Consider the following 27,164-nt stretch of genomic DNA (forward strand, 5'->3'; position numbering starts at 1 on the left):
AACTCAGTCTATCATCAACAGCTATTCATATTCCAAGCGGTTCGCAAGTTCTGCCAAAGCTTGTGTAAGCCCACAAGAAAACTGCAGATGTAGATAGACAAAGGGACAACTGGAAGGTTATAGCACAGAGGGAAGGAAATGATAAAGGTAGGTAGGATCTGAGCAGATTGTTCAAAATATTCTCCGGAGAGGAAGGTGGTGAATATAGATGAAAACCAAGATAAAAGGGCAGTTAAATGGGTTACTAATGGATTTGTGGCACACAGCCCTTTATGGATCTGTAGTTACAGGAGAGGGGGGAGCCAGTTAATCCAAAGTAAATTGGGCAGTACATCCCGAGGGTGCTGGCAGTTTACTCTCATCTGGAGCTGGTATTGGTATTGGAATTGGTTTATTATTGTCACTTGTACCAAGGTACAGTGAAAAGCTTGTCTTACATACCGATTGTACAGGTCAGTTCATTACACAGTGCATTGAGGTAGTACAGAGTGCACTGAGGTAGTACACAGTGCATTGAGGTAGTACAGAGTACATTGAGGTAATACACAGTGCATTGAGGTAGTACAGAGTGCATTGAGGTAGTACACAGTGCATTGAGGTAGTACAGGGTAAAAACAATAACGGAATACAGAGTAAAGTGTCACAGGAGCTGGTCAGATTCTTCACATAAGTTTGCACTTGTGAACCCAAGAACACAAGAGGGACACAGCAACAATACTTTCTTACACTTTGACTGCCAAATGTCGCATAAACAGGCAATCTGACAGCACTGAGTGTGGCATGTGCTCTCGTTGCTTTGGTATGCCATTGCTAACATGGACCTCAATTCAACATTTAGCCTGAACATACCAACGGGAGAGACTTACTGAGTAGCCAGATGCCATTATATACTCCGAATCAATATTAACATCAGTCAGGTCCTGAGAGAGGGAGGGAGAGGGATTTTTATTCCATTTGGAATCTGAGTAAGGGAAATGTTTTGGAGGATATATCATAGATTCTTGCAGCACAGAAACAGCTTAGTTGAGTCCACACCAACCACCAAGCACCCAGTTATACTAAGCGTACACTGATCCCATCATCACTGACCCTGAGTTATTTCCTACTGGGGTTTTTTTCTCCTTCTCAGCCTCCAAGGAATTCATACTTCCTTTACCAACAGGGCAGCATAGTGGCGCAGTGGTGGAGGTGCTGCCTCACAGCTCCAATGACCCAGGTTCAATCTTGACCTCGGGTGCTGTCTGTGTGGAGCTTGCATTCCGGTTTTCTCCCACATCCCAAAGACTTGCGGGTTGGTAGGTTAATTGGCTGCTGTATATCGCCCCTGTAGGTAGATGAGGGGTAGGATCTGGGGGAGGAGGGGAATTGATGGGAATGTGGGTAAAATTAAATGGGGTGAGTGCAGGATTAGTGTAAAAGGGTGTTGGATGTTCAGCGGGAACTCAGTGGGCCAAAGGGTTATTTTCCACGCTGTACGTCCTGATGCAGGGTTTCAACCATTCCTTTCCTCCACAGATACTGCTCGACCCGCTGAGTTCCTCCAGTAGTTTGTTAGTGGTTCCATGCTGTGTGACTCTTCGACTTAATTATTTTCCCAGCCTTTCTGGGTTTGCTGAATTCTCCCACTATTCATTGCGGTATCTTTCAGCTGAACTCCTTCATTGTTTTGGTTAGTGGTGGATGTTTATCCACCTCATGTTTTAATTTTAAACCTAATCTACTTCAGCCTTTCCTACCTAAGAAATTGGTTTTAGTTAGCTTAAGACTGGAAAGCTATGCTTAAGTCCATCACTCCCAAATCTAGAGCAACATTGTTATCATGGTATAACTCAGCCAGCTCCATCACGGGCACAACCCTTCCCACCACAGAGGACATCTTCAAGAGGCGGTGCCTCAAGAAGGCGGCATCCGTCACTAAGGACCCTGACCATCCGGGACGTGCCCTCTTCTTGTTATTACCATCAGGGAGGAGGTACAGGAGCCTGAAGACCCCCACTCAATGATTCAGGAACAGCTTCTTCCCCTCCGCCATCAGATTTCTGAATGATCCATGAAGACTACCTCATTATTCCTTTTTATTTGCACTATTTATTTGGTTTTGTAATTTTTTTGTAATTTTATGTCTTTGCACTGTAGTGCTGATGCAAAACAACAAACTTCTCATCTTATGTCAAAGATAATAAATCTGATTCTGGTGATCAGTCATTCCTGGAGGAATCCTTACAATGGGATTAGTCAGTAAGCCTGTCCCTAGATATATATAAGAATATCTAACATACTTTGTTCCTGTATGGTGCCAAGTACTACTCCCATTCATATAGAGGCGTTAGCATTGCTGGAAGACACTGTCTTGAGTGGATTCTATAAATTCAACTTCCAAACTACCTTTGTGCCACTGACCCCTTAGTTTTAACCAGAGTTATTATAAGCCATCACTTTCGGACACCTTGCCCACCCCTCAATTATTATCCCAGCATTACATCCTTTCTGCCTACATAATAGTGGATACCCTTCAAAAATTGCCCCACTGAATGCAAACAGTTTTTGGGACCTGCCAAGCTGTGAAAAAAAGATTTTTTTAAAATTGGAATTGGTTCATTATTGTCACTTGTACCACGGTACAGTGAAAAATTTGTCTTGCAAACCAATGGTACAGATCAATTCATTACACAGTGCATTGAGGTAGTACAGAGTGCATTGAGTTAGTACAGGGTAAAAACAATAACAGAGTACAGAGTAAAGTGTCACAGCTACAGGGAAGTCCATTGCAGGTAGACAATAAGGTGCAAGGTCACAACAAGGTCGATTGTGAGGTCAAGAGTCTATCTCATTGCTCAATGGTCTTATAGCTGTGGGGTAGAAGCTGTCCTTGAGCTTGGTGGTACGTGCCCTCAGGCTCCTGTATCTTCTGCCTGATGGGAGAGGGGAGAAGAGAGAATGACGTTGAGATATAAATCTGTTTCCTTAATCTAGAGGAGAGGCGGCGGTTAAAATCTTGGAAACAGTGCATGTGCGGTGACTTAGTCCGTCCCACATTCGCTGGCTCCCTGGTCAAAGTCCCACCTGTTGCCCTCAGTTCCCGCAGACCGACATCACATGCGGTCTCCCCAGAGGTGCTTGTGGGTTGGACCAATCAAGCACCTCTCGGGAGGGTTCTGCAAATAGCATGGTCCTGGCAACAGGCGGAGTATTAGCACCGGGCGACGGAGCAAGCTCGCCTTCTTCCAGTTAATCACTGTGGTGACGCTGGCTGTTCTGTCAACCCCCTGCTCCAGACAGCGGGCGGAGAGGACATCAGCGGCTGAAACTCACTCGCAACTGCCGGGAAACCGCTCAGCCTGGGCGCAGCGGGGACTCGGGCGGCGAAGGGGAAGCGAAGGTGGGCGGGGGATCACCTGGAGCTGTGGTGGAGCCTGCAAAACAGACCCCGCCAATACACTGCCGCTCCCCATAACATGTCTCTCCTCCGGCGATGGCAGCTCACCTTCCCTGCGGTCTAATATTTAGGCTCCTGCTCCCTCTCTGTCTCCTGACAGGTGAGTGTAACTTTCTCTCAATCCGTTGGTCAGAATGCAGCCCGTTATGAACTGCACTTACCGCGTTAAAACCCTCCAACACCAAGTCTCCGAGAACAAGGGTGAGCGTAATATTTTAATTCCTTGTTACTGGTCGCTCCGGCCACCCTTTTCAGAGACACAAAGTTGAGCTGAGGTCCACGTGAGTCGGGGATAGACAGGGGCCAGTTGCCCCAAGCCCACCTACAACCCCACTGGCGTGGTTGAGATGTCCCCCCGGACCTGTTGCGTTTGCCGGTTTACAGGGGAAAGTTGCAGGTTTGCCGTTGGAGAAACCGTGACAAGTTGAGCATTGAGTATTGTGTTCAGTTTTGGTCACCCTGCTACACCAAAGGTGCCATTAGGCTGAAAACAAAAGTGCAGGAAAGATTTAGGAGGATGTTGCCAGGACTGGGTTATAAGGGAGAGGTTGGGCAGGCGAGGACTTTATTCCTTACAGCATAGGAGACTGAGGGGGTGATCTAATAGAGGTGTATGAAACCATGAGGGCATGGATAATGTGGATGGTCACAGTTTTTCCCAGGGTAGGGGAATCTAAAACTAGAGGGCATGGGTTTGAGGTGAGAGGGGAAAGATTTAACAGGGGCATGTTTTTCACCCGGAGGGTGGTCTGATATGGACCGAGCTGCCAGAAGAAGTGGTTGAGGCAGGTACAATAACAACATTTTAAAAAATGTTTGGACAGATACATGGACAGGAAAGGTTTAGAGGGATACGGGGGAACTAGCTTGGATGACTTGGGCTGAAGGGCCTGTTTCCGTGGCGTAGGACTCTGTGATGCAGTGCAGAGTGAGAAAAGGCCCTTCGCCCCATCAGGTTCATTCCCCCCCATTAACCATGCAGCGTTACTGCAGAGGGGACTGATCCAATCCCACTGACTTCAGCATTGCTCGGCAGTAAAAGTATGTACTTCAAAATCTGAGAGATGGCACCTCTGGCTGAAGTAACATCAGAAGGTGTGCCAAGAATTTCCCCATGGGCTGGGGTGACACCCTGGTCAGCTCTGGTGGAACAGGTGACACTGAGCAAATGAACTGGTAATTCTGAGAGCCAGACAGGCAAAGGTGACCACCCTTTCCCAATGGCTTTCATGAAGATAATGGTGCTTTTCGTAGCAGTTGACAGTGTTTCTCCTTCCTAGACCCAGTGCTGCGTTCCAGGGGCAGCTGTTCCCAGATGTTGTTACAAGTGGGCATTTGTTCAGCTTCAGTGGCAGTCAAGATTGGGCTGTCAGCAACTGAACGTCCACAGAAATCCCTCCCCACACCCATCTTCTTGAAGTGAAGCTAATTTTTTTTATGAGAGGGAGCAAGGGGACGTATTGATGGGAGGAGGTTTGACGGGGTCCTTTTGTGCTGGATTTCCGTGGAGTGTCTCCATGTAGTTGTGTCTGGGCTCAGTAAGTGTTGGTTTATTATTGTCACTTGTACTGAGGTACAGTGGAAAACTTGTCTTGCGTGCTGATCGTACAGGTCAATTCATTACACAGTGCAGTTACATTGGGTTAGTACAGAGTGCATTGAGGTAGTACAGGTAAAAACAATAACAGTGCAGAATAAAGTGTCACAGCTACAGAGAAAGTGCAGTGCAATAAGGTGCAAGGTCACAATAAGGTAGATTGTGAGGTCAGAGTCCATCTCATCGTATAAGGGAACTGTTCAATAGTCTTATCACAGTGGGGTAGAAGCTGTCCTTAAGTCTGGTGATACATTGGTATTGGTTTATTATTGTCACTTGTACCAAGGTACAGTGAAAAGCTTGTCTTACGAAGCGATCGTACAGGTCAATTCATTACACAGTGCAGTTACATTGAGTTATTAATGTAAGTGATATTGTGTGTGTATGTGTGTATACCTTGTTAGGGAACTTCTCATGCATTTGTGTTTGTACCCCCTCCCTGACTAAATGGTGGGAGTGAGCAGTATAATTCTCCTCCACCAGCTCCACGCTGCCTTGTAGAGAATTATACAACCATAGAATGACAAAATGTGCCTTTAACAAAAGCCAGGATGGGAGTGGGGTCTCCAGGTGGTTTGCAGTGGGTCTGTTTCCTAGTGCCTGGGTGTGGGTCGGTGGGTGGGAGGGAGAGGTGTAGATCCATTTTAGGTGTCCAGGTGGGAAGGACATACTTGTGAGTGCTATAAAGTTCACCAGACTGATTCCTGGGGTGGGGTCTGAGCCAGACAGAGAGATTAAGTTGACTAGCCTTGTACTCCATAGAGCTTAGAAGAACCAGAGGTGGTCTGGTTGAAAATTATTACAGGGTCGCACAGTGCAGATGGAGAGATGATGTGTCTCCTGATTTGGGCATCTAGAACCACGGGTTATTGGAGCCAATCATTCACGACAGAGATGAGAAGAAATTTCTTCATTTGGAGAGTGGTGAATCTTGGAACTCTCTCCCCAAGAGGCTCATTCACTGAGTATGTTCAAAACAGAGATTAATGGATCTTTGGATAGTTAAGGGATTCAAGCGATTTGGGTTTGGTGCGGGAAGGTGGTGCTGAGGTGAAAGACCAACCATGATCTTATTGAATGGTACAGCAGGAACAAGGAGCTGAATGGCCTACTGTTCTACAGAATGTTTTCTATTGAATAGAATTGCTTCTATTGTTGTGCAGAGAATTCCATGGATTGGAATTAAAATATTGAAAACCACCCGGAGGCAGAAAGTACAGTAGTAATTGTAAATGGTTTTCATACAGAGGGGAGGGTGAAAAATTCATCATAATTTAACGATATGGTGGAAACGAGCAATAAAACAGCATACTAAATGAGTATTTAAACATTCATGATATCAGGAGCAAATGGAGTGTACTAATGCAGTACACAAAGTCTCTTTGGTAATAACATTGTTGTAGCTTTTGCAATGTAAGTCTGTCAGTGTGTGCTTGATCACGAAGAAGTCACTTTAACTGTCGGTGTTTGTTGAGCTTCCAACTCTAATCCTTTCTGACACAGAAATCCAGCTCCACACATTTCCCAGCTCCGCACCTGCCTGTGGGTGAAATCCGGACCAAGTTTCAGGCTCAACTGTTCCACCTTGCCTTGGCCTGGCCATCTTACGTCCTCTGTGAGCATCCAAAACTCTGCTTCCATAATCGAAAAGCAAAGGAAGAAACCACATTTATTGGCAACCTGAATTGAAAATGTTGGAAATGCCCAACAGGTCTGTGGAGAGAGAGTCAGAGTTAGTGTTTTGGGTTGATGAACTTTCATCAGAAGTAGGGAGTGTCAACGATCTCTGTGTCAGTATCCTGTTGTACTCTCTGTTATTCTCCCTGTTGTATGTTGGCTACCAGTCTGATACCACCTTGATATGCATTTTTAAAACTCGTGTCCTTGTTTTCTAAACCCTAACTGGCCTCGCCCCTCTTAATCCCTATAATTTATAACAAAAACTGATATCTTTCTATGACATGGAAAGTGCTTTTGTATCAAGGTCGCATCTTAACAAATTATAGCCACTAGGATTCATTGCTAAGTAGGAATTGTCACTCTCGCCTTGCCCAGAGCAATGTCCACAAGCCACTGTTGTAGCCTCATTCGACAAAATGACACCACTGAATATGTTGCCTTGAACTGCTTAGTCAGTGTTTTCCATTTGGAAAACTTCTCAGGAAATTAGGATGTCCAAATTTAATATTTTTTGTAGAATTGAAGTCTACGTGACAAATAGTGATCTACTGTCATTTGAAAGAAACTTTTGATTTATTACACTCTGCATTGAGAAGTCTTGAGCTTCAGTGGATTTATGAACAGTGTTATTTGTGGTCATATTTGAGAGGTTTACCTGCAGAGCTTGGATTTGGGGGTTTTGGACTTGCCATCATGTTTATGAATTTTCTCCACTTCCTGTCCATCCTTTGTACAGGATGCCTGTATGACTCTGAGGAAATTGGCATCTCTGTGATTTGCTTTCAGCATTCTTTGGCCTTTTATTGAAGAATGCAGTTCAGCGTACCTTATGGTGAGAATTCACTTTGTAATTGCTTTCTGGCACTGTACTGGTGAGAGAAATTTCTTGGCACATGATCCTTGGGAATTGTCTCTAGGTAAATCTAACGCTGTTTCCACATCTGTAATACGTGCACTTCTCTTGTCGTGGAATTGGGTGAAGCCATCCCTGGGTTACAATATAACATCCATGCAGAATCACTGTTTTGCCTGAAGATTTCCTTTCCCCTTTCCCTTAGGTTGTGGTCCAACTTGGTGTTAAAAGCAAAAACTTCTAAATTTAAATTTTTTAAAAATTTTATTTACAGCGTGGTAACAGGCCCTTCCGGCCCAATGAGTCCGCGCCGCCCATTTTAAACCCAAATTAACCTACCCATACGTCTTTTGGAATGTGGGAGGAAACCGGAGCACCCGGAGGAAACCCACGCAGACACGGGAGAACGTACAAACTCCTTACACACAGCGACAGGAATCGAACCCCGATCGCTGGCACTGTAATAGCGTCGCGCTAACCGCTACGCTACCGTGCATAATTTCATTAAACTCTTTCACTCCCTGCCAGTGTTTAATGTTCACTGAGGACATTGTAAGAATCCTTGGCTGTACAATAATGAAGCAGAGTTTTCTAAACATGAATAAAGGAGTTTTCTATCCATTTCTAATAAAGTTCTTCCGCTAGATTCATGATTCAATGCTGTTATAAGTCTATTGAATGGTTCCCTAGTATGATAAGATGGACTCTTGACCTCACAATCTACATCACTGTGACCTTACTGACTACCTGCACTGCACTTTCTCTACTGTTACACTTTATTCTTGTTTTCCCTTGTACTACCTCATTGCACTGTTGTAATGAATTGACCTGTACGGACGGTATGCAAGACAAGTTTTTTACTGTACCTTGGTACATGTGACGATAATAAACCAATTTACCAAAAACAGTTTAAGCTCTTCACTGTTACCATCTCCTGGCAGACCACAAGACTGCCTCATCGGTAAAGTGATAGTGTCACTGTCCAGCCACCAATCTTGCTGAAGCACAGCAAAATTAATTAGCTTTTCCTGCATACATTAGCTCGGATATCGATCTCTGCAAATGCAGACCTTCCGTCGTCTTTTCCGTCCCTTGGGACTGGGGATCACTTGCTTCCACTTGGGGTTTGATGGTTCTGAGGTAGCTGATGAAGCCAATGTGGGGAGCAGAGATGGTGATGGAGGCAGGTGGGTAGTTCGGGAGGTGGTGCACTCCATCTGCCACTTGCACAGGGCCTCTGTAAGCTCCCAAAGCTTGGGCTAGTGCCTTATAATGCTGCCGTGTGCTGTGAAGACTGATATTTGGGACCTTAATAAGTGTGACGCCTGTAGTCTTTTTCCTTTATCGATTAACTTTGAGGATTGAGAAGGGAAGAAAGGAACAAACGGGAAGGTTGAATCAAGCAGAAAACCGCATTTGCTGGAGCTGTAGTAATAGCTGAGATCAGAATGGAAAAATGTCACAAATACTCTGGAAGTCAGGCAGCATCTGTGGAGAGAGAAACCAAGTTAACCTTCCAGGATGATGGCCCTTCATAAACAAGCCTGTTTTAAGTTGTAAACCACGCACAGCAAGAGAAATGTTGAGAGAAAAACATAGAACTGTACAGCACAGGAACAGGCCCTTCAGCCCACTAATTAAACTAGTAATTAAATGCCTAACTAAACTAATCCCTTCTGCCTACACAAGTCCATGTCTCCCTATTCTCCGCATATTTGTGTGCCTCTTAAGTGCCTCTAAAGTATTTGCCTCCATCACCACCCGTGGCAGCACATTCCAGACACCCACCACTGTGTTTAAAAATAAAAACCTTGTCCCGCACATCTCCTTTGAACTTGCCCCCTCTCACCTTAAACGTGTGACTTCCAGTATTAGACATTTCGACCCTGGGGAAAAGATACCATCTGTCTACTCTATCTATGCCTCTCAAGATCTTATAAACTTCTATCAGTTCTCCCCTCAGCCTTCGCTGCTCCGGAGTAAACAACTCAAGTTTGTCCAAACTCTCCTTAATGCACACGCCCTCTAATCCAAGCACCATACTGGTAAATCTCTTCTGCATCCTCTCCGAAGCCTCCACATCCTTCCTATAATGGGGTGACCAGAATTGAATGCAATAGTTCAGATGCTAGAGTTTTATAAACCTGCAAAATAAATTCCTAACTCTTGAACTCAGTGCCTAATTGAGCAACTGAATGATATTATGTGGCTAATTTGTATTTAACTATGCACATACAGAGAGCATTTTCTAGAAAAATTACTCAGCTTTTATTGGGGAAAAATTGCTGTAGATTCTGTTTCCTCTGCATTTTAGACTGCTTTCTGGGTGAATGGACTTTGCCTTACAGTGATCCAAAAGCAAAATACTGCAGAAAATTCAGGAGTGAAATAAAACAAAACTTCCCTCCTCAGATGCCTGACCTGCTGAGTATTTCCAACATTTTTTTTTAAAATTACTTAACAAACTTTTTGATGAGAGTTTGTATCCTGCTTCCATCCCGATTGGTGGTATCAGAAAATCCTCTGAAAAGACTATGAGAAGTGCTTTTTTTAAAAAAAATTTGCTAGGAATAACTTAATGAAACTGAATAATTTAATTTGTTTTTTGATTGGAATTGCATTAGCAATTGTCACATTGTTTAAAGGGTGGTTTTGCTGTTAAGCAGGACTAATTTTTTTTTGTGGCAAGTTTCATTCATTTAAAGTGCAAAGCTGGAAGCTTAAAATATAATCAGATGGCCAAAGATGAACAGCCGTGTGGCATGACTGCATCAGGAGCTTGTGGGCAGTTCACAGCTGGTGACTTCTTTATCTGAACTTGCTGACTGATTTACACAAGTGAGACTCTGTCACTTTCCAGGAAGGTTCAAGCCATTACTTTTTTAATCGTGAACCACTCAATATTTTGTGGAAACATTGGTATTGGTTTATTATTGTCACTTGTACTGATGTACAGTGAAAAACTTGTCTTGCATACCGATCGTACAGGTCAATTCATTACACAGTGCAGTTACATTGGGTTAGTACAGAGTGCATTGATGTCGTACAGGTAAAAACAATAACAGTACAGAGTAAAGTGTCACAGCTACAGAGAAAGTGCAGTGCAATAAGGTGCAAGGTCACAACAAGGTAGATCGTGAGGTCAGATTCCATCTCATCGTATAAGGGAACCATTCTATAGTCTTATCACCGTGGGATAGAAGCTGTCCTTGAGCCTGGTGGTACGTGCCCTCAGGCTCCTGTATCTTATACCTGATGGAAGAGGAGAGAAGAGAGAATGACCTGGGTGGGTGGGGTCTTTGATTATACTGACTGCTTCACCAAGACAGCGAGAGATAAAGACAGAGTCCCCATTTTGGCTCACCGATTATTCCCCCAATAACCAAAATTTCTAATTTTGAAGAAAAGCATAAAGAAAATTTTTAATAAAGAAAAGCATTGCACTTTTCAGAATTAAGTAATTAAATCCACTATTTTGTCAACCTTTGGATGTTTTTATTTTTTTTCCCAAGTTTAACTTGGTCTTACTCTTTCCCAAATGAGGGAAATTTCTACATTGCTTTGATATCCCAAATGACTTAACTGTCAGTGTTATTAAGTGTAACCAGTACTGTAATGTAGAAGATGTTTCAGCCAATGTGCACATTCCCAGAGAGAACAAAGTGAGAGTATTTGGATCTACTATAGTATTTCCATTCCCATGTGTCTACATTGCTGTACCTGCCTCACACTGGACTCTGCCCTACCTCGTTCATATGTTTATCCAGCTTCCTTTTAACCCCCTCAACTACCCATCCAATAAACTTAACTACTCTCTAAATAAAGAGTTTCTTCTGAATTCCTTTTTATTGTGTTGTTGACTCTCTGGTATATTTAGACACACGAGACCTGAAACGTTAACTGTTTCTCTTTCCATAGATGCTGCTCGACCCGCTGAGTGTTTCTAGAATTTTCTGTTTTTATTTGTGATTTTTTTTTTGATGTTGGTGGAGAGAAAGAATAGCAATAATAATGGGAAGAAACTTCCTGTTCTTTCTGAACAAGCCATTTGACCAATTAGACCCCCCGAGTGACCAGATCAGTGTAACGTCTGGCCTAAAAGATGTCACCTCTAACTGTACCTCGCTCCCTACTTCTGCACTGAACTTGCAAAGGGTTTGGGTTGCAAAGAATACTACCTCGTTATTCCTTTTTGTTGCACAATTTATTTATTTTTGTAATTTATAATAGTCTTATGTCTTTGCACGGTACTGCGGCTGCAAAACAACACATTTCATGTCATACAAGTCAGTGATATTAAATCTGATTTTGAAAACGCGGGGAGGTACAAATGTAAGGGAGAGAAAGGGACATTTTGTCAACTACATGTGCTGTGGCATTTGCTTTATGCTGTATAAACCTTAAAATGTAAGCAGAGGGAGAGAGAGATGGATATACTTGATGCAAAGACAGATGGTACATTGTTGAAAACCAGTTATTATGACCCAGCAATGCTACTGCTGGATTCCACAGGGCAGTGTCCTCAAACCTCCCTCTTCACCTCCTACCGGTGATATTCTCCCCATCATAAATTCAGAGCTCGGCATTTGCTGCTGATCCTGCAGTAGTGACTTTGATTTGTTACTCCTCCAATAATGAAGCTGCCCATGAGAGCCTACCAGTAAAAGAGTGCAGGTTTGTCCAACAAATGATAGGTAACATTCCAGATAATAACCGTTTCCAACAAAGGCGGTGTAGCTGTTTTCTACTGACAGTCAACATTATCCCAGCATCAACATTGTAGAACCATTGAGCAGAGCTAACTCGACCAACCAAGCCATGATAACTGTGGATATACTGCAGTAAATGGCTCCTCTCTTGACTAAAAAAGCTTCTGCTTCATCAAAGGCTCAAGCCAAGGGTGTGTTGGACTGCTCACCATGTGCCTGGACGAGAGCAACTGCAACGATATGCCAGGAATCACCCAGGTCAGAGCAGCCCACTTGACTGGGTTTTCTCTATTTATTCACTTCTCAGGGTGTTGGCAACACTGTCAAGGGCAGAATTTATTACCCATCCCTAATTGCCCTCAAGAAGGTGGCTGTGAGCTATCTTCTTGAATCAATGCAGTCCTTCTGGTGAAAGTGTGCTCATTGGTGCTACTGGGGAGGCAGTTCCAGCAGTTAGACCCAGTGATGATGGGGGTTGGTTGTGGCCTACACCTACATAGACACCTGTACCTTGCCCACCCCACCAATCTCCACTTTGTCAGCTAGTAACGTGAAATAAATGCAGCTTTCTCAGTTTTGATCAATATGCCACAAACAAATCAGTATCTCCCCGTACCTTTACAGAGGAAATGTTGCATTTGGAGTCAAGTGGAAGACCTGTAATTCTAACTGAAACCATTAACTTTCAAATCACTGATCTGTGAAACAGTGTGCTTTCACTTCCAAATGTGGCTTCTTTCAAGCGTGAGGGTGTCTCATGTTGAAGGCAACACTAAAGTTTGGAGACAGCTGAAAGGAGAGAGGTGGGAGGAGAGGCTGAGTGTGGGAGTCTCATATCTCCCCGTGACCACAGGAGAGAACAGAATAGCTGTGACGTCCAATGTGAGCCAAGGGCCAAACGATTGGATGACCTTGGTCTCCACCTCATCACAGACACTCTGCGACTTAAAACTCACTTGTTTTCTTACTTTTCCAGTTCAGATGAGAGGTTCTGGACTTGAAACGTTAAGACTGTTTCTCCCTCTATAGATGCTGCCTGACCTACTGAGCATTTCCAGCATTGTCTATCTGTACTTATGGGGCAAACAAGGGTTGTGTTGGGGCAAGGTGGGGGGGGGATTGGTTGGATGAGTGGACTGGGATGGGTTGTGTTGGAGCAGGGTGGGGGTGTGGATTGAGTAGGACGGGATGGGTTGTGTTGGGGCGGGGCAGGGGTGGTTTGGATGAATGGGACGGGACGGGATGGGTTGCGTTGGGGCAGGGCGAGGGGTTTGGTTGGATGGGACAGATGGGTTGTATTGGGGTGTGTGGGGTGGGGTAGTTGGATGGATGGACAGGATGGGTTGCAGGTTAGAGGCTGCCCAGGAGGCTTTAGTATGAGTTGGGCCCTAAAGCCACTGAAGACTGAAGCAGGAGTTTCAGCATCAGATGTGCTGGGGGGGGGGGGGGGCAAACTCCCAGTGATGGGAATATAAAACACCCTGTGTATAATATAACTGGGGGAGACAAGAGATTGTGCAGATGCTGGAATCTGAAGCAACACACACACACACACACACACACACACACACACACACACACAATGCTGGAGGAACTGACTCCTGATGAAGGGTCTCGACCTGAAACGTCGACTGTTTATTTCCCTCCATAGATGCTGCCTGACCTGCTGAGTCCCTCCAGCATTTTGTGTGTGTTGTGAATAAATAGGATGCTGTGACAGTAATCAGGGAAGGGATAGCAACTTCAGTGTTTGGCTTTATGGGTTAATCAGCTAAATATTACATCCTTACTCCTGTGTGAGACTCCACAGAATGTGTTCTTTGTCATTCTACTAATGCCAGATTTGAATCACACTTTAAGATGGGGGGGGGGGGGGTGGCGGTGACAGGGCTTGGATCGACTGCTACTAGTTTATCTAGTGAGCATTCTAGTTTACTTTGCTTCTCCCTTTTTTTCCCCTCACTTTTCAGTTGTCCACTTTCTTCCTTCACCAGCTTCCCAGGGGTTTGCACCCCGCTGCATTGAACATTGGTGTCAGTGACCCATGACTTCTGTTTTCCCCTCACCGCAGGTTAGATGTTCCAGATCTCTGAATCTCTGACAATGTTGGCTGCTGGGCTGCTACTCGGGTGTTCCCCTGTCTGGCTGGATAGTGTTACTGTCCCACCCGTTACAGGAGAATGTTTTTACTTTGTTCAAGCCTTTTGTGTTTGTTGATTTGATTTTCTGTGTTACTTTGTTTTTGGTCACTGCTGTGTCCTGCCACCCGTTAACAGTTTACTTCTTCCCCTCACTTCACTCATCTTTTACAATGTTCACACATTAAACAGTTTGCACGTTATTTAATATATTAAAATTCCTTTGGTGATCGCCCCAGGCTTCAATCTTTTTGAACTTTCTTGTCTCTCTCTTCCTACCTTTTTAGTGAAGTATCTGCCTTTCATTCAGATTTCAGGTAGATTGTCTTTTCTCTCAAGAGGTTGGCTTCAGCGACCTTGTATTCCCAGCATATCCTATTCATGTATTATTCAATGTTTATCGAAGAGATTTTGATGCAGCCTGTTTGGTTAAAAGCACCTTTCTTGTTTTGTTAAGCCATTTAAAATCAGACTGGTTAATCTTTCGAAAGAAAAGCTATTAAGCCCATACGACTGAAAGGATTCTGATATCTTTAAACAAGGATTGCTTAATTCTGTCCTTTTTAATATCGATTTTTCTTAATGCTGTAATATTGTTTTTGAAGTGAATCTCTGGAGTGAGGGTGTGATGCTTAGCTGAAAATCTTTAAAGCCAGTTGCATAGTTACCGTCAGTAGGAATGCAGGTAATTGAAGTGGCTCATTGAGCTGAATTAATAATCATTTAAGGGCAGGTCAGTGGTTGGCATTTTTAAAAATAATTAACATATTTAAAATTTTTAACTTCCTGTCTTACAAAGCAGTACATGTAAAATCTTAGACCTTATCCTTAAATACATGTATTCCTCCCCAACACCACTGCTCTGATTATATGACCCTGTCCCACTTTAAGTGCTCTCATTAATGGCCTAATTGTATAATTGCCACTACGTTGAAAAAAAGAAAGTAAAACTAGACAGGACACTCTGCATCAACCCAGATGTGGAAAGCTGCTCCTAAAGACCTCCTTGCAAAGTCCTCCTCACAAACATCTGGGGACTAGTGTCTAAATTGGAAGATATGTCCCACAGACCAGTCAAGTGACAGCCTAACATACAATACACCTCGCATTCAAAGTACGGACTCCTCCAGTGCAATTACTGTGTAGTCCTGTCCCATTGGCAGGACAGATTGACGGAAGTGGGTGGTGCAGGTGGCAGGAAGTAGCCCTTGGAGTCCTCGACATAGCCTCCAGATCCCGTGAAGTTTCATGGTACGGTCAAACACTGGCAAGGAGATCTCCTGCCTCTGCTGATGAGACAGTGCTCCTCTGTGTCAAATGACACCTGAATGATCCCCATAATGTGCATGGGGATCTGAGATATTTTAGGACCAACACCAGGATTAACCTGCCTGACCTCATCCTCCCCGCTCTACCTGTGGTACATGCAGCTTTCCATGACAGCATTGACAGAGGTGGTCACCACACTGTCTTTGAGGAGGAACTGTCCTGCCTTCATACCCAGAACACCCTCCATTGTGTTTTGTGAGATAAACTCTGAACCGATCTGAAAACTTGGCATCCTCAAGGCATTGTGGACATCGGCAGCGGCAGAAATGTGCACCGCCACAATCTGTAACCTTATGGCCTGGCGCATCCCTCAGGGGATCAAGTCTTGTTCAATAAGGAACGCAGAAGGTCACACCAAGGACAGCATCAAGCAAGCCTAAAAGTGATGAGGTGCCAGCTGCAATATAGGACCATTGCATACCGAACGACATGCAACCTCACAACCAGCAGATCAGATTGGAGGTCTGTCGTCCTGGTACATCTCATTGTGAATGGTAGATGCTGGGAATCTGAAATAAAACCAGAAAATGCTGGAAACACTCCATAGGTCAGGCAGCATCTGTGAAGGAGAAACGGTTACTGTTTAAGGTCCTAAATCCTTTGTCAGAATCAGGAAAGAAAAACCAAGCTAGTTTTCAGTGGCAGAGAAGATGTGGGAGGGATGGTTAGAACAAAGGGAATATCTCTGATAGGGTGAGACCAAATGACTTTAAGCGGCAGTTGGAAAGCCCTTCATTCTTCTTTGTCTGTGTTACATGTTGCCCATTTTTTGCATTAATAATATTGCAAGTGAGGACACTTCTGATCATTGTGCATCAATATTCAACACCATTCACAAAGCCTCAGCAAATCGAGTAATCAATGTCTGCATGCAACACGACCTAGGCAGCATGAGCTGATAAGTGGCAAGTAGCATCCACTCTGCAAAGGTGCTCGTTGGTGACCACCTCCAACTACTGCCCCTTGACGTTCAAAGGCATTAACGTCACTGAGTCTCCGATCGTCAATACCCTCAGTCACCTGTGACAGAAGCTCCAATGACCCAACCTCATAAATCCTGAGGCTATGAGGCTGGGTATTCTACAGCAGATTACTCACCCCATCGCATGCCAAAGTTTTTCCACCATTTATTGGTATTGGTTTATTATTGTCACTTGTACTGAGGTACAGTGAAAAACTTGTCTTACATACTGATCTTACAGGTCAATTCAATACAGAGTGCATTGAGGTAGTACAGAGTGCATTGAGGTAGTACAGGGTAAAATCAATAGCAGAATACAGAGTAAAGTGTCACAGCTACAAGGAAGGGCATTGCAGGTAGACAATAAAGTGCAAGGTCAGGGCATAAGTCAAGAATGTGCTGGAATAATCTTGACATGCTTGGATGAGTGCAATTCCAATAGGTCTCACGAAGCTCAACGCTATCCAGGACCAAGCAGTCTCTTGATTCGCACCCTGTCCATCACCGTAAACACTGCAGTGGCCGTAGTGTGTATTGTCTACTGGTACACACTGCAGTTGTTTGTTTGGGCTACTCCGACAGCACCTTCCACACCACCGAGGAACATCACCACCTGTAGGATCCCTTCCAAGTCAGACACCATCTTGACTTGTGGAAATGTATCACCAGCACCAATCCCTGTGATGCACCAGTGGTCCCAGACATCCAATCGCAAAAACTACCCCCTGCCTCCTATCACCCAAGGCATTTCTGGATACAATTTGTCAACCTGCCCTGGATCCCATGGGCTCTAACCTTTTGGACCAATCTCCCATGATTGTCCAAATTGTCCAATGCCTTACTGAGGTCATCAGATTTTGTTACTTCTTTGAAAAATTCAAACAAAATGGTCAGACAAGGTTGTCTCCTCACAAAGCCATTCTGACTATCTTTGATTAATCAGTCCTTATTAATTTGCAAACTACCCTGTTCCTTCATTTCATTAGTTTAAAATGGAGCAGGTGATTGGTCAGGATAGTTTAGAAAACCCGCAAGAAGCAAGTGTTGCAGAGATATTCAAAACTCTATAAGTCATCACCTGACCAATACCTGGCTGAAGAACTGAACAACTTCATGATTCTTGATAAAGAAGATTGAGAAAGTGTTTGTGTCACAGGTTGGGCTGAAGCATGGGAAGTGTAAACCATAGTAGAGGTTTACAGAAGCAGGAGAAGGTAGGTGTCAGAAGCAGAAGTGTTCATGGAGATTCTATGATCTCTGTTGGAGATGACCTGTGAACCACCACAGACGTGAATTTGTGTCACAGTTGGTTCCACTGTCGACCTCCGGCAGTGAAGCACTAAGTCCAGTAAGTCTGCGAAAAAAACAGAATCTTTCAGTCCAAATCCAGAACTATAGAGTCTCAATTTGGTAATAAACCCCATAAAGAGATCAGAAAAAACAGTTACTGGACTGGATTTAGAACCATAGAACAGTACAGCACAATACAGGCCCTTTGGCCCACCATGTTGTGCCGACCTTTAGACCTTGCCTAAGACTATCTAACCCCTTCCTCCCACATATCCCTCTATCTTAAGTTCCTCCATATGCTTATCTAACAATCTCTTGAATTTGACCAACGTATCAGCCTCCACCACCACCCCAGGCAGCGCATTTCCATGCCCCAACCACTCTGGGTGAAAAACTTCCCTCTGACATCTCCCTTGAACTTCCCACCCATTACTTTAAAGCCACGTCCTCTTGTATTGAGCATTGGTGCCCTGGGAAAGAGGTGCTGGCTGTCTACTCTATTCCTCTTAATATTTTGTATACCTCTATCATGTCTCCCCTCATCCTCCTCCTCTCCAAAGAGTAAAGCCCTAGCTCCCTTAGTCTCTCCTCATAATGCATACTCTCCAAACCAGGCAGCATCCTGGTAAATCTCCTCTGCACCCTCTCCAACACTTCCATATCCTTCCTATAGTGAGGTGACCAGAATCATTCTCATTCACTAATTATCATTATCATTCACTAACTATGCCTTACCTCTCGCTGCCTTGGTGAAGCAGCCAGCATAATCAAAGACCCCACCCACCCAGGTCATTCTCTCTTCTCTCCTCTCCCATTAGGCAGAAGATACAGGAGCCTGAGGGCATGTACCACCAGGCTCAAGGACTGCTTCTATCCCACTGTGATAAGGCTATTAAACGGTTCCCTTACGGTGAGATGGACTCTGACCTCACAATCTACCTTGTTGTGACCTTGTACCTTATTGTCTACCTGCACTGCACTTCCTCTGTAGCTGTGACACTTTACTCTGTACTGTTATTGTTTTTACCCTGTACTACCTCAATGCACTCTGTACTAACTCAATGTAACTGCACTGTGTAATGAATTGACCTGTACGAACAGTATGCAAGACAAGTTTTTCGCTATACCTCGGTACAAGTGACAATAATAAACCAATACCAATAAATGTTTGTGGTATCTCACCACAGCTTTAAAAAGAGGGGACTGGCATAATGCATCTTTAAGCCATGAACATGATGCTCTCTCTGTATCCATGTGTGTTTGTATTGTGATCCTATTGGTTAGGAGTAATACAGTGTACCCGCATTGCAGCGATGTAAACATGGTCAAGACATTCATTCTGATCCATTAGCTTAAGGACTGAATGTGCAAGCAGTTTGTGTATTGTCTTGCAAGTAAACCACTCTCCTTTTGGATATATGTTGCACCTCAATACATTTGTGAAAACATTCGATCAGGGATTGAGAACTGATTAATTTCCTGCGCACCTTCTGAACCTGTCAAAGGAAGTGAAATCACCTCAATACATTTGTGAAAACATTCGATCAGGGATTGAGAACTGATTAATTTCCTGCGCACCTTCTGAACCTGTCAAAGGAAGTGAAATATAGACTGTGGCTGTAAAAGATGGTCGATCTCCAATGTGGTTCAGGTTCTAAATCAGTTCCATGTGCCTACACCTCTGGTTTGAGTTGCCCTGCAGCCATGTGCCTGAAGTGGACGTGAACAATTTGCTACCACTTACCATGAATAAATGAGGTTGTTCTGACTGAATTGGATTTATGGTTTGATTGGTATCTCAAACAACCCATTTTCCATATTCCTTGGTGAAGGTAGATATCTTTGACAAAACTCACCACTGGCCCCAGCTGATGAGAAAAATAGTTGTTTGGAAAACTAAGAGCTGGCAGCATATTTGTGGTCAACTGAACAGTAGTGACCCTGGCCTCTTGTAGATGTGAACAACTTGCAACTCAAAGCATGGGAGAAATACCAACAAGTTCCCTGAAAATGGCTGCACAGTTTGATAGGATGTAAAGAAGGCATACGGCATGCTTGCCTTTATTAGTCGAGGCACTGAATTCAAGAGTCGGGAAGTTATGTTTCAGCTTTATAAAACTCTAGTTAGGCTGCATTTGGAGTATTGCATTCAATGCTGGTCGCACCATTATAGGAAGGATGTGGAGGCTTTGGAGAGGGTGCTGAAGAGGTTTACCAGGATGCTGCCTGGATTAGAGGGCATGTGCTATAAGGAGAGGTTGGACAAACTTGGGTTGTTTTCTCTGAAGCAGCAGAGGTTGAGGGGAGACCTGATGGGGGTTTATAAGATTACGAGAAGCATAGATGAAGTAGACAGCTGGAATCTTTTTTCCAGGGTCAAAATGTCTAGTACAAGAGGGCATTCATTTAAGTTGAGAGGGGGTAAGTTCAAAGGAGATATGCGGGGCAAGTATTTGACACAGAGTGGTGGGTGCCTGGAATGCGCTGTCACGGGTTGTGGTGGAGGCAGATACGACAGAGGCGTTCAAGAGGCTCTTAGATAGGCAGAGAATGGAGGGATATGGACATTCTGGAGGCAGAATGGATTAGTTTAGTTAGGCATTTAATTACTAGTTTAATTAGTTTGGCAAAACGTGGTGGGCGAAGGGCCGGTTCCTGTGCTGTAGTGTTCTATGTTCTAACTTAGTGTGCACAAAACCCTTCAAACCCAGTGGACACATCCTCTTCCGGATAACATCTTCTGTATGTGTGACACCAGTCTCTATTCTGAGATTCATCAGGGCAAGAGATTATTAGGAGGGCAGAGGAAACATTCCAAGAGTGTTCTCCCTGGAAGAAATGTAAAATCCTCGCCGAGTCGTGGCGAAGGACCTCCAGACTGGCACAGAGCACCTCGCGTCTCTCCAACGGGAGCAATTGGAAGCCATGCTCACACTGTCCCAAATGACCCACCACCTTCCCCAAATCAAGCACGTCCCGCCCCACCTACAACAAGGTCTGTGAATCCTTCACAGGAGCCTTCAGCAGCCTCCGAACTCTCAGAACTGGAGTGGAAGGAAGTCATCCTCAACCCTGTCAGAAGAGGAGAAGTGGATTACGATGCGTCGTACATAAGCTGAAACAAACTGGGCTGATGGGGTCATTGGAAATAACTAGTTTGGCAAATATTAATTCATTCAATGAGATTCTGATCTGAATCATTAAAATCTAAATACACGTAAATGCATCCCCACCTTCAACTGATGTTCTACTGATGACACTTGATGTTGTTCAATTGTTCTCACAACTCTCAGGGTATTTATACCATGTGTCAGGAACAAGTAAGGATTTACTAGACATCTCGAATTGCCTGAGTACTGAGTGGTTGTAGGATACTCCCAGGTAGACCAGACCGGGGAAGGATAGAAGATTTCCTTCCCTAAAAGGCATTATTGAACCTGATACATTATTAGTGGCCATCTAGTTATTTCACAGCCACTGTCACTGTTGAATTCCAGGTATAATGGGCTGATCCTCTTGCGCTGCTAGGTCTTGCCTGCTAGTGTGGGTACAAGATGGTGGCGGCACTTTCCGCCCTGTCACCAGGCCTGCACTGGTCACGTCCTGACGGAGCCCAGTGGAGCAGTGTGACCTTCTCTGCAGGTTGACTAGCTCACAGCCTGTGAGGGGTCAAACTTGGCAAATGAATGGGAGGAATCTGCTCGTGGGGGGAAAATGTAAGCGGAGCTCATTGAAACATTTTAACTGTGGGTGGTTTTATATATATTTTTAAAATGTGAAACTTCATTTTGTTCTTACATCTTTAATTTCTGATGGGCTCCCAAATGTATAACAGGGAGGGCTCCCAGCGGGAGACTGTGCGTGGAAACACGTTGCAAGAACAAAGAGCAGGTGGCCAGCTATCCAGGGGCAATGGAAGATCAGCCCCTTTACGTACATGTTCTGTGCAGTCATTACCTGAAATATTTTTAGCAAGCTGACCGACTTAATGCAAATACTGTTTTGCTCTGGATTTGCTGTTTAACAGATTTGTAACGATCACTAACCTACTGTGCATTTGAAACTCTGACTACACCTGTGAATCTTTCTTAATTTATGGGCAAGAGATGGGAGATTATATTCCAAAGAATTCATTCTACACCATAAACGAGTAGTTAAAGTGGGCAGGTTAAGCATATAAGGAAATGTAACACTTAAGAATGAACAAAGACTTATTCAGTGTTTCGAGTCTCTTTTCCAGAGACGGGACTGGCTTCTTTTAGCCAAAACTGACTGCAACATTCAAACTTTGGTCTATTTTCTTGTACAAATCTATCATTACTACTGTAATTCATAGAGCATAAAAACATTGTGTTCAGGAACCCAGCCTGTGCTATAGCAAAGAGTGCAGAAAAAAAAATCAAAGCTTAAGAATATAAATGATCTGATTAATGTTCAGGTGTTGTTGGACAGTTATACCCAAAGAATGCAGGTAGCCTGAGTGGCAGCTGTGACCTTTTTCCTCCAAAGAGTGGTTTTAGCAGGCATGGAAATCAGGGAGGAGGATTGCTGGGAAGTACTTTGGTGGGAATATAGCTGAGGGTGGTTCTCATGGAGAAAGTGTGCTCGGAGAGGACATGAGTGAAAGGAGGCCAATCAGGCTGATGTGTGTGTGTGCTAGGTGAACCAATCCCAAACATTCTCCTCGCCTCCCTGTGAACCCTGCACCTAACAACTTTTCCCTGAGAGGGTGCATGTTGTCCGCTCGTACGTTCCTGAAGCAGAGCGTCCCATCTCCAACTTCACTTCTCCCTGAAGATTTTCCTTCAAACTCCTCGTCTCTGTTTGAAATCAATGGCCATGAGACGCTGTGGGAGGAAGTGATATTTTTACAAAGCCTCTATTGCCTATTCTTAACCTTTCCCCCAGAAGTCCTTCCTTACTATTGTATGCTTCTGTCAATGGTATTACCCCAGTGAATTGTATGCTGTAACTTACATTATTGTCCTTTCAGTAATAGGGTACCTGAAGCTAAACTCTGTACTTTAACTGTCGCTGAATGTCATCTTTTTGCTTGTGTCAACTGTTTTCCCTTGATTAATGGAGAACAATCTATTGACCTTTTAGCAGCTTTAACCATCAATATTCTTTAATGGCCAGAAAACCCATAATCACGATGCACTCCGGGATAATGTCAAGTTTCATTCAGGCAGTGCTGATGTTAGCAGAGTTGTACAGGCACATCTCGAGTCATGATGTCTGATGTCCAGAAACATCCAAAAACTATTAATCAATCTATTAATAAATTTTAAACAGAAAATGGGTTTTAATTTCTTTTTAAAGTATTTTTAAAAATATCTTTTGTAAACAAAACTGAGACTTTAACCCTTATAGGCATTCTTCTCCATTGGAATGAATGGAGGCCTGTCAGCACTGGGTTTAACTTGCTGCTGGTTACTGAGCAGTTTTTCCAGTGTAAGGGCTGTGGAGTTCAGCACCTTCACACGGACCCCAGCACCAGAGGGCAATCATGAAGGATAGCCTCATGGAGGCTATTCGTTATTTATATGAATGATTTGGTTGCAAATGCACAAGGCTTAGAATATAGAACATTACAGCACAGTACAGGCCCTTCAGCCCACAATGTTGTGCTGACATTTTATCCTGCTATAAAATCTATCTAACCCTTCCCTCCCACATAGATCCCCATTTCTCTATCATTCATCTGTCTATCTAAGAGTCTCTTAAATATCCCTAATGTATCTGTCCCCACAATCTCTGCAGGCAGTGCGTTCCATGCACCCACCACTCTGTGTAAAAAAAAACTTACCCCTGACATCCACCTTATACATTCCTCCAATCACCTTAAAATTATGCCCCCTCGTGTTAGCCATTGTCGCCCTGGGAAAAAGTCTCTGACTGTCCACTCGATCTATGCCTCTTATCGTCTTGTACACCTCTATCAAGTCATCTCTCATCCTCCTCCTCTCCAAAGAGAAAAGCCCTAGCTCACTCAACCTATCCTCATAAGACATGCTCTCCAACCCAGGCAGCATCCTGGTAAATCTCCTCTGCACCCTCTCTAAAGCTTCCACATCCTTCCTATAATGAGGTGAACAGAACTGAACACAATACTCCAAGTGTGGTCTGACCAGAGCTGCAATGTCACCTCGCGGCTCTTGAACTCAATACCCTGGTCAATGAAGGCTGGGTAAGTTTTAGCAGTAAGTTCGCAGATGGCACAAAATTAGGTGTTGTTGATAGGGAAGAAGGTTATCGTATAGTACAGGGGGATCTTGATCAGTTAGGGAAGTGGGCCGCGGAACAGCAAATGGATTTCAATACAGTGAAGTGTGAGCCAATGCATTTTGGAAAGTCAAACCAGCATTGGACTTGTACTATGAATGGTAGGGCACTAGGGAGTGTAATGGAACAGAGGGACTTAGGAGTACAAGTGCACAGTTCATTGAAAGTGGCGTCACAGGTAGACGGGGTGGTGAAAAAGGCATTTAGCATGCTGGCCTTCATCAGTCAGGGCACTGAGTATGGGAGTTTGAACGTTATATTGCAGTTGTATAAGTCGTTGGTGAGGCTGCACTTGGAGCACTGAGTACAGTTTTGGTCACCTTGTTATAGGAAGGACGTGGTTAAATTGGAAAGAGTGCTGAAAAGATTTAAGAGGATGTTGCCAGGACTAGACGGCCTGAATTATAGGGAGAGGTTGGCCAGGTTAGGTCTTTATTCCTTGGAGCGTAGGAGAATGAGGGGTGATCTTATTTGAGATTTATAAAATCATGAGAGGCATAGATAAGGTGGACGGTAACGGTCTTTTCCCCAGGGTAGGGGAGTCCAGAACTAGAGGGCATAGGTTTAGGGTGAGAGGAGAAAGATTTAAGAGGGGCCCGAGGCGGAACTTTTTCACGCAGAGGGTGGTGAGTATATGGAACGAGCTGCCAGAGGAAGTGGGTGAGGCAGGTACAACAGTATCATTTAAGAAGCACTTGGATAGGTCCATGGAGGGACGGGGCTTAGAGGGATATTGGCCGAACGCAAGAAATTGGGACTAGCTAGGTGGGCACCATGGTCGGCATGGATTCTTTGGGCCAAAGGGCCTGTATCTGTTCTGTATTTCTCTATGCTTTATGAAACCTTCAGCAAACTTTTGCCAGTGAGTTTGAGATATCCATGTCCGCACACGCATGTGGATAAGTTCTAGGCTCACTGCAACCCACATGGGAGACCGCTGGCAGTTCTGTGTAGATCTGTTGCGGTGTCCCCATAAACACTTGTCCAATTTGAATCAGGACTTGCCAAAATTTACCTAAGAAAAATAACAGTGAAGAAGAAAATAATGACAGTAAAGATGACAGACCCCTAGGACCCTACGACTTCCATCCCAGGATTTAAAGTTAAGTTGAAATCACTGCTGACCTAACTTTTCCAAAGTCTCTCAATTTGGCATCTATTCCTCTAAACTGGTAATTACTCTGCCCTCAAGAAAGGTGAGAGGGAGAAACCAGGGAATTATAAACTGGTTAGTGTAAATTCTAATTGTTTGGAATTTCATTGCTGTGAAATGACTGTGCATCTTGAAGATCTGCAGTTGGTTAGAGAGAGCTCGGATGTAACCATGAAGGGTTTGCCATATCTGACAAGATGAACTGAATCTTTTTTGAAGTGGTGATTGATGGAGTGGACCAGGGAACGTCTATGAATGGCCAAAAGTTTTTCATAGAGTGGAAACAGGCCCTTCAGCCTGGTGCTGCCCATCAAGCACCCATTTTCCCCATCCCCATTTTACCCCATCAACTCCTCCCAGACTCTAGCACTCACCTACAACCTAGGGATAATTTACTGTAGCAAATTAGCCTACCAACTCATCGATTTTGGGGGGGAAATGGGAGGAAACCAGAGCACCCGGGCGGAACCCACACAGTCACAGGGAGAACATGCAGACTCCACACCGACAGCGTCAGAGGTCAGGATCGAACCTAGGTTGCTGGAGCTGTGAGGCAGCAGCACCAGTGGCACTACTGTGCCATCCAACTGTACCAGTATGCTAAAGTCCATCATATGAAATAATTACCTGAGGTTAAGACTGAAAATTAAGGGCTATGTATTGATCCAGACCAAAAGTTAGTGAAGTAGCAGGGGACAGTCAGAATATCGGTCAAGTAGTCAGATTGGCAGGAAGTGATGAGCAGTGTCCTGCTTGGAGCCACAGCTAATCACCGTGTTGGTGTGACTTAATTGATGTTATGAGAAGCTAAGTAACTATGTTGCTGCTGATATGAAGATAACAATATTCTAACAGGTATGAATGAACATAACAACTTACAATGTGATGTCAATAGGTTGGGTGAATATGGTAAACTGTGGCAAATGAATTACTCTTATAGCATCCACTTTGCATCTGAAAAGGACACAACAATATTTTCCAAATGGTGAGAAGCTAAGACCAGTGGACGTCCCAAGAACCCTGGGTGTCCCTGTATGTAGATCATTATAAGGTTGTGGATGGCTACAGAAGATACTCACAAAGGTTCTCATGATGCTGGCTCTGTAGCCATTCAAGGCCCTGGAAAACTGCAAGCAGTTCTGGGCACTACATCCCAGGAAGGATATATCAGCCTGGAGGACGTACAGTGTAGATTTACCAGAATGACACCTGGATTCCAGGCGATGAATTCAGAAGAGAAATTACAGAAACTAAAGTTGTATTCACTGAAGTTTAAAAGATTAAGTGGAAATAGATAAATTGCAAAACTTGGAAGATTGAACTAAAAATAAAAAATGCTGGAAATACTCAGCAGGTCAGGCAGTATCCGTGGAAAGAGAAATATTAACTGTTGCTCTTTTTACAGATGCTGTCTGATTTTGTTGAGTGCTTTCAGCATTTTCTGTATTTAGAAGTTTGAGTGGCGATTAGTGAAGTTTGCAAAGATATTCAGGGAAATTGATAGGGCAGATCTCAACAGCAGAAGTGTAGGACAAAGGGGAAAAGCTTGGAGCCTGGCAAAAGAATGACATTATAAATGCTTCAACTGCTAGAGGTGGCGAGATGTTTGGAGGTCTCCTCAACCAGCAAATGATGTCTGGTCAATGTTTAATTTTCAGGTTGATAGATGCTTAATCAGTAGAAAAAGGCAGATTCATGGAGTTGGGTTTACAGGTTGGTCATGATCTCAGTGA

General features: G+C 44.0%; 1 protein-coding gene across 1 annotated transcript in view; it reads left to right on the forward strand.

Moving 5' to 3' along the window:
• The first annotated feature begins 3,289 nt into the window (after positions 1-3,289).
• Positions 3,290-27,164, forward strand: part of si:dkey-11f4.7 (piezo-type mechanosensitive ion channel component 2) — a 162,460-nt gene continuing 138,585 nt past the window's right edge. The window contains exon 1 of the mRNA XM_052031661.1: positions 3,290-3,536. The gene's annotated coding sequence lies outside the window, so the exon portion shown is untranslated. The remainder of the gene's footprint in view (positions 3,537-27,164) is intronic.

Source organism: Pristis pectinata, chromosome 16, assembly GCF_009764475.1.
Source record: "Pristis pectinata isolate sPriPec2 chromosome 16, sPriPec2.1.pri, whole genome shotgun sequence".
Lineage (NCBI taxonomy): Eukaryota > Metazoa > Chordata > Chondrichthyes > Rhinopristiformes > Pristidae > Pristis > Pristis pectinata.